Consider the following 15,135-nt stretch of genomic DNA (forward strand, 5'->3'; position numbering starts at 1 on the left):
CATCTCCATGACATGTGTAGAGAAGACAAAACCTGGAATATAACCAGTGTTCTTTTGGTTTACAGTAAACTAGAACTGTTTACATAGTAAATCTTGGGGGCTTTTGTCATAGACACACTCCAGCATTAATGTTTCTTGAATTTGTGGGACTTTTTAGGGACTTTTGTTTAAACCCTTTCCAATAAAAGCAGTTTATTTCATCTTTGTTATTTAAATGTAGCATCAATTGCTATCTCATTCTGAAAATTTGAGATATGGGTCTCCCTTGCTTATTTAAACACCCACCTAATTCCTCTTTCTGTTCTGGGAATATTTTCAAAATGCAAGGCAGAATGTCTGCAATTTAAATTCTAGGACCCAACTTCTAGTTCTATGTTATATATAATGTCTACTAATATCAAAATTCTCAGAGGTCAAAGACAAAAAAATGATACATTATAATAAGTCAGTGAAGTCTTAAGCATCTATGGAGTTATGAGCATATGGTTTGGTGCTATGAGGATAGAGATTTCATGGCCCAAAGTCAAGGATTTATGACCTGGTCTAGGTTACAAAAAGTGCAACCCAGGATGTGAGCTTCCAAGTTGAGGCTCTATTGTAAATTATATCTTCTTCAGGCACAATGAGCCTAAAGAAGAACATCCTGCAATTGCTATGGAGAAATACAAGTAAGAAATTCTGGGGAGGGGCTGGGGCTGGGGCTCAGTGGCAGAGCACTTGCCTAGCATGTGTCAGGCACTGGTTCAATCCTCAGCACCACATAGAAAATAAATTAATAAACAAAGATACTGTGTGTTCCTATACAATTAAAAATATTTTTAAAAAATTTTGGCAAGATATATAAATGAAAGTGAACTTCAGCCAGATATTTCTCAGGATATCATTGGCTCACAACTGTTCGACCACAGGATTGGCAACCTTGCAGGCCCACCAAAACAAAACAAGAAGGGCTGGCCTGATACAGCACCTCCATCAGGCAGGATACAAACTATGTTATTTGTAAACTCAAGCCTTTTTAGTTCAGGGCATTTTTGACTTTTACTTTTATTTCCTAGTCTATAATACAGCAAATAAATAGCTTGTCTAGACAGGAAATGGGATCATTATTTTGCTAGCTGATGGCAATGTTCAAGGTCAGTTTCTTTCTGAGTGAAGAAAAGTCAGCTCCTGTAGACATCTGTGTGCTGCTTCAGAGGACTTATTAGTTGTGGAAGATCACAGCCCTGTCAAGTAGACATGCAAACTGTGGATGTGCACAACTATTTCTCTCTGGCAACAAAATGTGGGCATACTCCATAATGATCAATTTTGTTTTTTTCTACAACCGACAGCAGTGAAAGTTTTTAATTATAACAATAACAGAAAAAGACCTCATCATATGCTAGGGGCACAAACAAAGGTCACCGTGGTTATAATAATCAATTCAACATTTCTGTGAGTTTTCCTATCAAAGCTACAAGACTATCCACCCCTCCCCACATAAAGCACATCACCAGACCATCTCACTACTGGTACATTGCTCAGAGAACACTTGCTGGAATATGGATTTTGTGAAAACTACCTCATGTCTGGAGCTGAAACACAACTAGAAGTCAAGTAATTCTGCATCCAGCACTGGAATCAGGTACTAAGTAACTCACAGTGAAGCCAGAGACAGGTGCCTGTACACAGAAACCTAGGAAGACTTTTTCCAAACATGTATTGCTCTGCCAAAGGCAATTGTAAACAGCACCCACAGGCCATCAGACACTAGTTTTAACTCACAAAAGTGTATGGAAATGACAGTTTTCCAATCTTAAACGTAAGTGTTTTGTTTGTTGGCTTTTGTTTTGTAGTAGTGGGGATTGAACCCAAGGCCTTGTGCATGCAAGGCAAGCACTCTACCAATTAAGTTATATCCTCAGCCCTCAAACATAAGTTTTAAGAGGCATTATGTGTTTCTACCTCACCTCAGGGAAATTTAGGTGTCTGCCATGAGAAGAATATGCCCCAGGTAGACACAGCCCCTTCAACCTGTGCCCTAGAACAAGACATATCAGAAGACATGAATTGGGCTCACAGTCTGAAGCAGAACTTCCTCTAACCATACAGAAACTTTTATTGATTAGTGATCATACTGTTTGCTTCATTATTTTTCGTGTTATATATACCATCCATGCTATTTTATATGTATAATAGATAATGATGGTGGTGGTGATAAATGCAAACATTATATATTTCAACAGCTGAGTTATCCATATTTTTTCATTAGTGCATATAATAAGGTATTTTAGGCTGACCACTTTGAGAAATCAGTTCTTCAGGGTCAACAGTTGTGTAATCAAAAGAAGTAGAAAGAAATACTCTATTTCTGTGGGCTGATCTTCATCCAGGAAAGGCTCAAAGTGACTATGGTTGTGCCTGAGTCTAGGAGTAAAAATTTCCAATCCCTTGGATAAGTCTGTTTTAGCTAGTTGTGATTTGAGAGTGCAAAGCTGAAAAATAATGTAAAGGGATTTGTGGCAATGTAAAGTGTTTGGAGAGTGAAAGAATAAGTATGTTTCTGATGCTTGTTTAAGATAAATAGAATGTGCCTGTATATGGGGGTTCTTAAGTATATGTAAATGTCGATTTGGATGTTTATTGTCTCCTAGCTAGGCCACTGGAATATGGCTGAAATTCTTAACTGGTTCCTCCTTTTAATAGTTCAGCTAAGTCTGGCTAGGAACTGAAGAGTCAGGATTACAGTCTGAAAATAAATATTTTCCTGGAAAACCTTCAGGAAAAGGAGGAAATTTGATGACCCAATTTTTGCCTACACTGCATTTCTGGGTACTGCTATTTCCCTGAAAGTGCAAGTCAGCCAAACTCTAATTGTATTGTGCTATCTACATTGGAGTCCCAAGGATGCCTGGCTCCTACTTCATCCCATAGCATTCCCCTTATTTCAACCCAGTAGTTCAATTTCTCTACTCAAATACTAATTTTCTTAACTCAATAAAGGAACAATTATGTTTCTAAGACTGAATTGGAAAATCTAAGAAATAAGTTACACCCTGGATTTATTCTATTGGTCTCTGACCACACAATACTAAAGAGAAAAAATGGAGAATTATTAGTAAAGTTGATTTAAGTGATTTATTGATTTATTCTGAAAGATAGAAGGAAAACATGAAAAAAAGAGAACTGTATTTTGAGAACAGTATGCATGAATGTTTCAAAAAGTAGGCTTTTGAAAGTCTCAAATGAACATCATTTAATTCAATCTTGTGAAGATCTTATTTTTTTAAAGAAAAACTTAAAAATAAAATCTAAAATTTCAAAATTAAAAAAAAAAAATACATGTCATATATTAAACTTTCTACTTGGCATTATGTTTGCCTTGCCATTGACTGTCTTCTGAGTGTCCACAAATGTTAGCTTTGCAAAATGCCACCAAATTTGTATAATCTCAGGCACAAAGGTGCAAAGTAATACATGTTAATAAAATATAAGAGGGAGGCTGGGATTGTGGCTCAATGGTAGAGCACTCACATAGCACGCTCAGGACCCGTTTTCAATCCTCAGCACCACATAAAAATAAAGGCATTGTGTTGTGTCCATCTACACCTAAAAAATAAATATTAAAAAAATAAGACAATTGCATGGTATAAACTAATATACTGAATTACCCCAAAATCAGTTAGAAAGACTATTATTGATCTACACATGGTATGGCCTTGGTGACCTAGATTACTTGTTTTGGGATAGACACAAAGATACATAGCTAAATCTACTTTAGCATCAACTTTAATATAATGCTGTTGTAAACAAACCAATATCTCTTTCTTTCATTGACATTTAAAATCAAATTAGCAACTTGGTTTACATAAAGTCTCACTGATTTATTAAAAAGAAAATAATGTTGGCCAGGTACAGTGGGGCATGTCTGTGATCCCAGTGGCTCAGGAGACTGAAGCAGAAGGAAGACAAGTTCAAAGCCAGCCTCAGCTACTTAGCAAAACACTGTCTCAAATAAGAAATTGGGCTGTGGATGTGGCTCAAGCGGTAGCACACTCGCCTGGCATGCGCAGGGTGCTGGGTTCGAGCCTCAGCACCACATACAAAAAAAAAAAATAAAGATGTTGTGTCCACTGAAAACTAAAAATAAATATTAAAAAAATTCTGTCTCTCTTCTCTCTTCTCTCTTCTCTCTCTCTCAAAAAAATAATAAAGGACTGGGGCTAGGATTGTGGCTCTGTGATAGAGCACTCACCTAGCATGCATGAGGTACTGGGTTCGCTCCTCAGCACACATAAAAATAAATAAATAAATAAAGGTATTGTGTCTATTTACAACTAAAAAAAATATATTTTTAAAACGTTGGAAGATGTGGCTCAGTGGTTGAGTGCCCCTGGGTTCAATCCCTGGTATCAATAATAGTAATAATAATGGTTTGGGAATATTTACCTTTCATTTGCTATTTAGGATTGAGGAAACCAGTAGAAATTAAACAGGGAAAGTAGCACGAAGAAAGGGTCTGAAAGCTAAAAAAGCTAACAAGTTAGTAGCAAAGGGAAAGTTCAGGTTTTGTGAAATTTAAAGTTTATAGAATTTGTAGGTGCCCTTTAAGAAAAAAATAATACAGGGTTATGAATACAAAGTTAGGCAGGATGTTGAATATATATTTTAAATGAAAAAAGAAATAATTGTCTATTGTCTTTCAAATTCAGATTGCTTTCTCTGAGAAACTTTAGAAAATTAGCTGGCCATATTTATGTAGATAGGTTTCCTTTTTTACAACCTGACTTCCTCTCCCCACCCAGAATACTCTGTATCTCCCAGAAAATTCTGACATTGTCAAGATCCCATCTAATTGAGGAGCTATAGCACAGATTACTTCTTTGGGGATCTCCCTCTAGTCAGCTGTATGCCTAAATACATAAACTAAATATGGTAGCCCTTAGGGGTATGACCTGGAAAAGAAGTTACATTACATTGTTTTGTATAGCTGCTGTAGGAACAAAACTTAGAATCCCTGTACTGTGTCTGTCTGTGATTCTAGCTTGAAAGAGATGTAATCTGTAGGCATGTAGGGCCAAGCAATGAGAAGCAAGATTCATTTACATTTATTATTTTTAAAAGTTATTTTCAAAAAGTTTGAGTATCAATAATTCCAGAAACAGAGATGATCACTTAGATTCATCCATAGTATTATCCCCAGAATCATACACTTCAAGATCACATGTTACAAATTTTCACTGTCCTTATAAGTTGTGTGTGAATATATACATATATACAGGTATGTTGGACTGCTGTCAGTGACTGATTATTAGTTGTTTAAGATTATCCCAAATTCTGCATTAGTGTTTTCACAACCTCAATAATGTCATATCCTTGGTAGTAATGACATGAGAGAATGATATTAGATGTGTGAAAAAGCTAAATTCTTTACTTGTATCTACTTATTTGGTGTTCACAATGAATCTATGAGGAAAATTGTATTATCCCCAGTTTACATATGAAGAAGCTGAGATACAGACAGCATTAACTTATCCAAGGAAATAAGGTATGCATTGGCGTCAGAGACTCTGGGCCTGAAGTACAAAGTCTAGTGCCTCACCAAGCTGCATCAACTCACAATTTATACTCATCAGAGTAGAAATTATTTAATTTTGATATAAATACTCAGCTATATGTAATATGTTAATATATTCTTAAGTTTTATATATTAATAATATATGTAATACTCAGCTATAAAGGCTTACTCTTGTTTTCAGTGAAAGGATAATTATTTTCCTTTATATTATAGTAGTTGTAAGAGCATATGGCTAGATCTCTGCTCATATGTTTCTTAGGAAATATTCTACAGCTTGTGTGTTAAGACATGTCTCTATCTTCCTTAGTTTCATTTTGCTTTTCCAGTTAGAGTTTGGGCTTCATTAGGTCAAGAACTTGTTCTTCTGCTTCCCCTTGATCTTGTAGAATCATGGCAGCCAGCCTCAGAGGAAGGGGATAACAAACATTGTTTTTTTTCTTTGATATTGTTCTTTCTATCCACAGCTACTGCAGACAGTCAGTTACCTGAAATTTACATTGAAAATATCTTTCAAACAAGAGTTTTTGGGTGTCTATTGCATGGTAAGGACATAAGAATAATATAAATACAATTCTGCTGCCATTGAAGTTTTCATGGTATAATATAGGAAAACATATGTAAACAAATAATGTAGAGATGAGATATAGAGCCATTGGGAGGATTTGATAAATGTTTGATGGGTAAATAAATGAGTTTTACAGAAATGAAGTGATCTAATCCTTGTTTGGGTAAGAGATCCCCAATTCATACATTATTGAAAATGAAATAAACTTTTAGACATTATTTTCTGATCTTCCATTTTATATTTGAGAAACTAGAGTGATTTGGTACCAAGTGGGATTTCCTCTGTTAGTCCAGACTTAACTACAAAGAAAAACAATTGATAAACAATGACAAGAACAAAATCCTAGCAATCCTTTTAATCCCACTAGGGCTTTGTATGAACACCATCTTTTATTGTTGTTCTAATTATTTATATATGACAGCAGAATGCACTTTGACACATCATACATATATAACTTCTCATTCTTCTGGTTATACATGATGTAGAGTTACACAGGTCAAGTAACCACATATGCACATAGGGAAATAATGTCCAATTCATTCTACTATCATTCCTAGCCTCATACCCCCTCCCCTCCTTTCACTCCCCTCTGTCTAATCCAAAGTACCTCTATTCTTCCCTAGCCTCCACCCCCTTATTGTGAATTAGAATCCATATATAAGAAAAAAAAAATATTTGGCCTTTGGGTTTGGGGGATTGGCTTATTTAGCCTAGCGTGATATTTTCCACCTCCATCCATTTATTGGCAAATTCCATAATTTCACTCTTCTTTAAGGCTAAGTAATATTCCATTGTGTATACATACTATATTTTATTTATCCATTCATCTTTCTAAGGGCATCTAGGTTGGTTCCATAGCTTGGCTATTGTGAATTGAGCTGATGTAAACATTGATGTGGCTGCATTGCTTTAGTATGCTGATTTTAAGTCTTTTGGGTATATGCTAAGGAGTGGGATAACTGGGTCAAATAGTGGTTCCATCCCTAATTTTCTGAGGAATCTCCACACTGCTTTCCATAATTGTTGCACCAATTTGAAATCCCACTAGCAGTGTACAAGTGTACCTTTTTCTTCACATCCTTTCCAACATTTATTGTTGCTTATAGTCTGGACAATTGCCATTCTGACTGGAGTGAGATAAAATCTTAGAGTAGTTTTGATTTGCATTTCTCTAATTGCTAGAGAAGTTGAATATTTTTTCATATATTTGTTGATATGTCTTCTTCTGTGAAATATCGGTTTGGTACCTTAGCCCATTTGTTGATTGGGTAATTTGTTTTCTTGGAGTTAAGTTTTTTTGAGTTCTTTATATATTTTGGAGATTAGTGCACTAACTGATGTGCATGTGGTAAAGATTTTCTCCCATTCTGTAGACTCTCTCTACACATTATTATTTCCTTTGCTGAAAAGAAGCTTTTTTGTTTGAGTCCATCCCATTTATTGTTTCTGGAATTTATTTCTTGTGCTTTAGGAGTCATGTTAAGGAAGTCAGGTCCTAAGCCAATATGACAAAGATTTGGGCTTAATTTTTCTTCTTTTAGGCCCAGGGTCTCTGGTCTAATTCCTAGGTATTTGATCCACATTCCAGCTTCCTTTTGGTCATACAGTATATGAATTCCCTAATAAAGGGAGCTACCTTTATTCTTAGTTGTATCTTCCCATTACCTTTTCACCCCACATCAAAAAGTATGTAAGGGTCCGGCGAAGCGTCGGAGGAAGAGACCACCAAGAGACTGACTTTATGCAATAAGCAAGAGGGAGTTTATTAAGGATCCAATTCAGCACGCTGAGGCTCCAGGCAGGCTTGCTCAAAAAGGGAGAGCAGCCCAGAGCCCAGAGCAGAGGTCAGGCAGAGTTTAAGTACACGTTTTGGGGAGGGTGGGGGCTTTGCATACATCAGAACAAATCATCATGAGGCGCGGGGAAAAATGAACAACAACTCTGAGACATGATTAGTACATTCATTGGCAGGAACAGATTGGACGGGGGTGATTGGTCACCCCTAAGTGGGGTACACATTCAAACTGATTGGTTTTAGGGCCTAAATGCCTACGTGACATACTACACAGAGTCCCAAGTTATTAGGCAACCCAGGAGTCAGTGAGAACATTTACTGAGCAGTTCAGATATTGTCTTAACAGCTACAGAGATTACAGGTTTTGGGGGTAGCAGGGGAATTTAACAATACCTGGTCTTTTACTCTTTAACCCAGGCCTCGAAGCTTTACAATGTCCGGTCTTTTACACTTTAACTCAGGCTTTGCAGTTTAGAAGCAGCTTAGAAATTTTACCTTTACAAGTACAGAATGTAGAATACCTGCTACCCAAGTGAGCCACAGTAAATGTTGTGTTTAATAGAATGAATAATTAAAATTGCTTATCTTCTTGCCCTCACTTCATGTCAATATAAACAGCTTTGTGTGTGTATGTGTGTGTGTGCTGCTGGGGATTGGGGATTGAACCCAGGGCCTTTTGCATGCAAGGCAAGCACTCTACCAACTGGGCTACATCCCCAGCCCATAAACAGCTTTTGTGTCACTTGCTCTTGTTGGTAGTTCTGACTTGTTTTGAAATCAATGCCTTTGTTTATTTTCTCCTTTATGAAAGAAGGATTAAAATCCCTGGTTGTATAAACAATATAAATAAAATGATATTAAGAAGAAGAAACATTACATTTGAAAAAAAAATGGATTAGACAACCATTTTCAGGGACCTGTGTTTCCAGTGACATCTCCAAAAAGATAACTTCCTGTCCAGCACAGCACAACAATAATTGGGAGCAAGGTGTGTTACAGACCAAGGGAGACAAGGAAATGAATAACATAAAGACCGATTCTCCAAAGCAAAGACTTTTTTCTGAGAATAATAGGAAATTGCATTCTGGAACAAGCCTACCATGGTAGACCACAGATGCTTCAAAGGGGTTGGGAAAAAGGAGAGCCTTTGAAAAATAAGGCATCCAGGTAAGCTATCAGAAAACAAAGAATATTGGTTACAAAGGCTTGTTGCAGAAGTTGGCATGAGCTCATTGTGGATACAGCCATTATTAGGCAAGTGTCCTTATCCAAGCAGTTATCTGGAGTACTGAAATTTTGAGGAATTATTTGGATAGTTCCTATCTCATAGGCATATGGTGCAAGAACCCTTCCTCTAAGAGCATCTCTTCTATGGCCTTCTGCCTCCATTATTTTTAAGGTTTGATATTAATGACTCCATTTTGATACTGATAACTTTCATAATATGCCAACAAAAGTTTTAAGAGGGAGGGAGGGAAGGAAGGAAGGAAGGAAGGGCAGAAATTATATATAATAATTGTTGCCAGGCATGTTGCACACCTGTAATCCCAACAACTTGGGAGGCTGAAGCAGGAAGATGGCCAAACTCAGCAACTTAGTGAGGCTCTAAGCAACTTAGGTAAACCCTGTCTCAAAATAAAAAATAAAAAGAACTGTAATGTAGTTCAGTGATAAAGTGCCCCTGGGTCCAATCCCTGGTACAAAAAAAGAAAAGAATTATTTACAAATATATGAAGGTTGGGAGGCCTGTCTTTGTAAATTTAATGACAACTTTCTTTTATTTGGTTGATTGAGGATAATTTTGATAGTGAGATGTTTATTTCCAGGATAAGGATTTCTAAATACATCAAGGAGGTCCAGCTGGTAGCTGGGATAAAGCATGAATGTCAGGAGCCCCAAGCAGCTGCTAAGGAAGGACCTGTCCTTTGCAAACTTTAGAAAAGGGAGAAAATGCTCACTGTCAGCATTCCCTGTTGGTCATTTACAGAGTATGTCTGCCAAGTCAGAATGCTGACATAAAACCCAAATAATGAACAACATTCAATTCTTTCAAAGAATGTGGATTTATTCACAAAGGAATCTACTAGTAGATTCTTTTCAGTTCTAGGAGCCAAATTATTCACTCCTTATCTCCTGAAGGTAACTGAGAAGAGCTTCAAGTGGGAAAGATTAAAAAAAAGAAAAGCCAAATGGAGGCTTCTTGGAAAAGCTCTTTGATACAACTAATTGTGATGCTCTGCTGGATAATTTGCTTGCTTCAAGTGCATGATTAATGGAATTATTATTCATAATTAGGAAATGCCCAGAGAGCAAAAAACATAAACAATATTCTGACTGCCTGTCAGTAATTATCAAGTTCACATTAATAATGCCCAGGAAATAAAAAAGGTTCTGGCATTTTCTTTTAATTTTATTTAGGAATGCCATTTCCTAACAGCAATTGAGTGCCGTGGGCAGGGTAGAGCCTGTGGATTATATCTACTTGAAGTGCTATTTCTCATGGCATCCCGTGCAGAGTACACAGAGGAGGCCAGTCAGATGTCATTGCTTAATTAATTAGGGCTTTTCTATGAGGATCCTTTGTAAATGATATCTTCCCCTTCTCTATCTCTACCTGAAATCACATGCAGTACACCATAGGGGAGCCATTCTTCTCTGCCACCGAGGAATAATTTCATAGAGGAAACAAAATTGTAGAAATGGAATAGGATGACATTAATGGCTTGAAGAATCACACTTGGGGACTTCTTAAATTCCCTTGAGAGGACATCTAATTAGTTTCATCTTCTCTGAGAAGTCATAATGCCCAAAGCACCAAGTGAAAGGTAACATTTAGGCAATAGGGAAGTAAGACAGGAAGGGAGGAGGCCATGGTGGCTATGTTAATCAGGTAGTTACTACTGAGGGCAATTAGTGCTCAATCCCACTAGGGACCTATGGCCTAGCTGTCATTGGTTGACCATTGCTTCTTGAGGTTACTAACCTCTTGGGGTGTTTTGTCCTGCCCCTTATAGACTCAAAGTTAGCTTCAAACAAAGCCCTGTCAGAGTAGGGAGTGTGCAGTAAGTTGACTTTCGCATATTGAGATAAATGACGAGTGAAGGGGTAGGTTACTGTTTTACTCAGCTTTTTGATCACTGTGATCAAAAGATATGACAAGAACAATAAAAAGAGGAAAAGTTTATTTGGGGACTCATGGTTTTAGAGGTCTCAGTTCATAGTCATCCAGCTCCATTCCTCAGAGTCTGAGGCCAGGCAGAACATCATTGCAGAAGAGTGTGGCAGAGGGAAGCTGCTCACCAGGAAGGCTTGGGAGGAGGAAGGGGGGAGAGGGAGAGGGAGAGTAAGAGCTCAGCTCAACAAGGACAAAATATATACTCAAAAGGCACACCCCTAGGTATCCACCTCCTCTAGCCATACCCTACCAATCTTCAGTTACCACTCAATTAATCCCTATCAGGGGATTAATTCACTGATTGTGTTAAGACTACCATAACCTAAACTCTCAGGCACTAATACATACTACTTTTGAGGGATACCATATATTTAAACCATAACAGGTACCAAGATTAAGGGGCTCAAACCAAAGGTGAAAAACTTATAATCCCCACGTAGAACAATCTAGACCACTGATTCAGAAATCTTTTTTTTATTCTTGTTTTTAGTTGTTGATGGACCTTTATTTTATTTATTTATATGTGTTGCTGAGAATCAAACCCAGTGCCTTACACATTCTAGGCAAGCTCTCTACCACTGAGCTACAACTCCAGCCCCTGATTCAGAAATCTTTAATAGCTCCTCTTAGAAGGCACTAAGCAAGCCAATACAGTTTCCCTGGGATTATCATATGGAATAGAGTTGGAGGCCAGATACAACATTTTGCAGAATATACTAGTATTTCTACACTGTATGACAGACACATACCTATTTAGGAAATTTGCTGCTCATTAAGTTTCCCGCTAATATCTCTTGGGCTCATTGGGAATTTTCAGTGTGTGGCAATTTCTGAGCTGCATGCTTAGTGCATGGTAGAAGGTTATTGTTCTATGTCATGGTCCACTGATTAACACAATATGCCAACAGCCAGAGGGATGGTTTTCTTCCCCACTGAGTCTCTCAGATAAGATACTTTCCCAACATTATCATTATTGTCTCTGTAACTTGTTTTTCTACCAGAGTTAGATCTTTGGAGAAAAATAGATTTTTAGCTTTTCCCCAAGAAATGAATCTCAGTGGTGATATTAACAAGTTCAACTCAGATAAAACACTTTATTCTTATTTCTGCAAATATGTATCATTTGCATTATCTATAAACTTATTTTTCTCTGTAGTTTGAGAACATAGTTTTGGAATGACATACAGTTTTGCGACAGATTTGCTAATATTTCAGTTACTAAAACATGAGTTTTATTTTAGCATTGTTTTATGAATGAAAAACAGTTAATTATGTCATGACAGGGGTATAGATCTTCCTTTATCATTTATAGATCTTATAAAAGCTAAACTCTGGTAGGGATTTCTTTTTCTGATTTGTGATAATTTTGAAACTTTTGTGGGGGCAATGCTGGGGATTCAACTCTGGGTTTCACATGTGCTGGGCAAGTACTCTACCACTAGGCTACATCCCCAGCCCTAATTTTAAAACTTTTTTTTTTTTTTTTGGTACTGGAGATTGAACTCAGAGTACTTTACCACTGAGCCATATCCCCATCCCTTTTTATTTTTGCTTTGAGATAGGGTCATAAAAGTTGCTCAGAGCCTCGCTAAGTTGCTGAAGCTGGCCTTGAATTTGTGATCCTCCTGCCCCAGCTTCCCAAGTGGCTAGGATTACAGGAGTAAGTCACCGTGCCTGGCTGAAACTTTTTAATTGTACCTAGTGTGTTCTATGAAAATGAAAATGAAATATTTTCCACTGTTTTCATCCTGACAGGATTTCCAAAGAATAAGGACATTTTATTGCTTCACTGCTATGTAGTTAACAACTTCAGATAACAAAACTATGACATAAAAACATAAACTTAATTGTTCTAGGTCACAAAGTTTTCTTATCTGTGAAGAGAGAGTGATAATGTAAGTTACTTTGTAAATTTATTATGATCTTAAATGAGTAAACACTGTAAACACTCTATGAAGCGCTGATAGAGTAACATCTATATAATTGCTTTTCCAAATGAAATAGATAATTAGACCAGCTTTCTTCCTCTTCCTTATTTACAATTTTTTTTGCTCTTACTCATATTAGACACAAAAAGAAACTACCAATTCTTCCACAAAGATGCAAGATCATTCATTTTCATATAGTTGTGTGCTTTATGACATCATTGAAACCTTCCTTGGCAACAATATGAAGGTATTGAATGGTATGTTAAACTGAAATGTGAATATTGTCCTTAACCAAGTAGCTGGATTTATGAAATGGAGCCTTCCAGATTTGATTTATTTTCTCTGCTTTTAAATGCAGCCAAGTGCCTTAATGGAAAGAATACTTTAGGCTAGTCCCATTTAGTCATCAGTTGGCTTTGGTATATCAAGAATTCTCTCTTACTCTCAATATCTGTAGACCTTGAAAAACTCTGTGAGTACCTGTAAAAAGGACTTAGATCCCTCAGGAATAAAGTTCTGATTTACTCCCCCATTCAAACAAGAGGCTAAGTGCTTGTTCATGATGATGAAAATCTGGAGTTCTGATAAAACAGAAGGTGGTGAATATATTCCACCTTCTAAGTCAGGTAAAACAGCAGTCATAAAATTATTTAGAACTTCATAAGAGGTTACAATTGTCAAGGATTGGATTGTCAAGGATTAACGCTTTTACAGGGCTGGGGCCTTCTGGGAAACTGAAGTGCATGACTCCCCATATTCCCATGCCACACCCTTCATCCCAATTCTTGCAATGAGGTCAGCAAGATTTTAGGCCTGTTACTCAGAATTACAGGTATGAGTTTATTAGAAAGGATAGGAAATGGGAAAGTGGATATTCTCACAGGAAAGAGTGGATCTTCTCACAGAGGAGGGGGATGGTGTGTCCCTCCTGCCTTCTAGTTTAATTGGGAGTCCCAGGGAAATTTCCAGAATCCTCCCCAAGTACCTTCTGACTTTGGACTGAAAGCATAGGAATTGCATGGACTGCCGCCAAGAGAGAATGGTATGGTGCTCAGAGTTAGTGTTCAAGGAAATTGAGTTCCTCTGTTTTTGTCTCAGTTTTTTGCCCCCCTTAATCAGTTCATTGCCCTTTGAATCACCCCCACCAAGTTTTCTTTGTGAAGGTTTTGATGTTTTAGTATCAGGGTATTTGGGGGGGGGGATAGTTTTGATCATAAGGAAGGGCCACCTGATTGTGTATGACATGATTTCCAAGCAAGTTTTTCTTAAGGAGAAACTATGGCTAGGGAAGGTTTTAACATAACAAGTCTGCATCTTCCAGGTGCTTGCTTATCTGTCAGATGAGGCTCCCTGTGGTTTTCTGTTGCCCTTCCCTGTCCTTCCCTGCTCTCCCATTCATGGCTGACTAGCTACTAAACAATGCTATGAAAATTGTGCAAGTAGATTAGAAAGTACAATTGACTACCCAAGTTTATGTACTTCTCCAGACTCTCTTGGACCTAGATGCCTCCACTACCACCTTAAAAAGATGTTTTCATGGAAATATTTCCTAACACAGCCTCCCAGGGTGACCCCAGGCCTGCATGAGGACTCAGAGAAGGAACCACCACAGCTCAGACACCAAAGTCCTATAACCTATGGAAGCTATTGTTACTCACACCCCTTCCTCATTTGGATGATGTCCTGCATCATTAATAGGGGAGTCTGACTTTCCTAGTGGTTGCCTAGAGAAGCTCAGTAACACAACCTGAAGATTTCAGATGTTAATATTCTGTGGGGCAAGCTTGGACTAGAATGCTACAATAAGCAAGAAGGTTCAATTTGATAAATCCTGCTCATTTTCTTCTTCTACAGACTCTTTTTTGAGGTGCAGTATCCCCATATAATTCTCAGGGGTTGGTCCATGTGATCAATCAAATAGCTAACTTTTCTTATGAAGCTGTGTTCAGTGTGATAATACAGCATGTTGCACTTTTTCTTTTGTATCTTTTCTTTTTTGTCTCAATTCCTCCCCTCTCTCACCTCTTCCATGATATTTCACACTTCCCTCCACTTCACCCTCAATGAAGTATGAGAATTTAAGCTTTGCTGCAAATTAGCTGTTTTCTAAGGAAT

The 15,135-nt window shown here is 37.4% G+C and overlaps 1 non-coding gene across 1 annotated transcript; it reads right to left on the reverse strand.

Moving 5' to 3' along the window:
* Positions 1-8,561: 8,561 nt before the first annotated feature.
* Trnaa-ugc (transfer RNA alanine (anticodon UGC)) lies at positions 8,562-8,638 on the reverse strand. Its single transcript has one exon. It is a non-coding gene; the product is annotated as a tRNA-Ala (tRNA).
* Between the last annotated feature and the right edge of the window lie 6,497 nt (positions 8,639-15,135).

The sequence above is a fragment of the Callospermophilus lateralis genome, chromosome X, assembly GCF_048772815.1.
Source record: "Callospermophilus lateralis isolate mCalLat2 chromosome X, mCalLat2.hap1, whole genome shotgun sequence".
NCBI lineage: Eukaryota > Metazoa > Chordata > Mammalia > Rodentia > Sciuridae > Callospermophilus > Callospermophilus lateralis.